Genomic DNA, 2,017 nt, shown 5'->3' with positions numbered 1-2,017 from the left:
ACCCATCAGCAAAGCTAGAATATTTTCATAAGTTTATCTAAGAAGTGCTTCAGAAAAGCAAGTTTTATTATTATTTGAGTTGATCTAATTTTTATTTATTTATTTATATTTCAAATTTAGATATCGCCCATCTCACAAAAAGTGACTCTGGGCAGTTCACAATAAAACAGCAATAAATCTTAAAATACAATAAAACAATATAAAATACAAGCAATTGATTCCAATTAGGACCTAGAGATAGTGTTGTCAGCCCTTCAGAGTCAACCAGATCAGGAAACTGCCTCCACAGCATGACTAGAATTCTACTTTTTGAAATAGGCTCTGGGAACCCAATCTTGCAAGCCTGGCTGTGCTTCTCCTCCCCTCCCTCTTATATCTCTGGGAGTCAGGGAGGAGCCAGCCTGAGCCTCTTCCTAATTCCACCTCCTTTCCCAGAGCTCAAGGAATACTTTTGTCCTCTTTGTTCAAATACAATAAGTTTTGGAATATTTTCTTCAAGGCTGTCCCCTGGCTCTCTCCTCTGCCACACCCTCAGGATGCAATGAATTTCAGATTTGTTTAACCATTTCCACTGGCAGGAGGAATCGAATGGCAACGAACAGGACATATGAACAAGCATATTATTTATGAATAAGCAAGAAGTCTCTGGAATTCTGGTTTATCATTATCGGCATACATGGTTGCTGTCTCGAATTATACTTTGCACAAAGTGATCTTCCTTTGTAATTAAACGGAGTTCATTTGTACTACAATAGCATCTCTGGAATTTATGGAAATGGAGATTGAGACGTAGACATTTTGTCAGTGAAAGCTGACTTCCCCAGTAGGCATAGGTGTGTGTTCCTAACCAAAATGACACCAAAATGTCAAAACCTGCAGAATATCATGATGCGTACTCCACCCATTCATACTTGCTTTGCAATACTGCATGCAATCAGACAAGGAGCAGAGGTGTTTCGTGACACACATTTAATGACTTGACTGCCCCTTGGCCCCCTGCTGACTTCTATTTTTGGAAAATTACTCTGGGTAATTTTCAGTTTTGTTTGTCCCCAAAATACCCCCAGTCAATCCCTATAGCCAGATTAGAGCAAGCATGCACCCCACCCAATTCAGCTAGCAAAGAATATAGCTTGATTTTATTTATTAAACATCAGCCAACATTGAAATAGTTAACTGGCAAAATGGAACAAAAGACAGGCAAATACAGGGAAAGAGAGACATGAACAACAGGCAATAATTTACATTATAGTTATTTATCTGGAGTCCTGGGTGCTCTCTGAGCTTGGTTGTTTGCTTGCAGATGTTTCATTACCCAACTAGGTAACATCATCAATGGCACTTATTTATCTATAAAGGTACAGCACTTTCCAGAGCCCTGGAAACAATACTGTGGGTAATTAGCATGGAATGGCCTTTGGTTGTTCATGTTTAATCCTTGAAGGTACAAAATAGGAGCAAGGAGCAAGGAGAAGAATTTAGTGGATGGGGATGATATATCCAATGCCTATGCCATTACTTTTTTTTTTATCTTGGCAAACACTGCACTGACACTCCAAACTCACTGCGTTTTTTTATACAAATACTGCACAATTTGGGCCTATTTTCCCATTGCAATCTGTTATCCTTCTCTTGCTGCCTTTCGTGTGTGTGTGTGTGTGTGTGTGTGTGTACAATATGTGTCTCTGTGTGTGTATGTGTCTTAAACTAATTTAAACTACAAATGAAAACTTTAAACAATAGCTGGAACAAACCAAGGCTTATCATGCAGATTTAGCCACGGGGACAGATATTGACAGAGAGAGAGGGAATGAAGGCAACAGTGGCTGGCTGGAAGAGTGAAGAAAAAAAGAGAAAACGACCTAAAAAGTTAGAAAGAAACGACTAACTAGGTCATTTCCAAGTTCCTATGAGCAGCTATTTTAACCGCCCCCCTCACCCCAGGGACGAAACGGCGTGCTCTCCACAGGCAGCAATAGAGAAACCTTCGGATGGAGCAACGTCCGTGGCGCACAAA

The sequence above is a fragment of the Python bivittatus genome, unplaced genomic scaffold (genome assembly GCF_059951505.1).
Source record: "Python bivittatus isolate LINGU-HERP-01145 unplaced genomic scaffold, Pbiv_v1 ctg000020_np1212, whole genome shotgun sequence".
NCBI lineage: Eukaryota > Metazoa > Chordata > Lepidosauria > Squamata > Pythonidae > Python > Python bivittatus.
The sequence above is the reverse complement of the archived record's forward strand: the minus strand, read 5'-3'. Positions refer to the sequence as shown.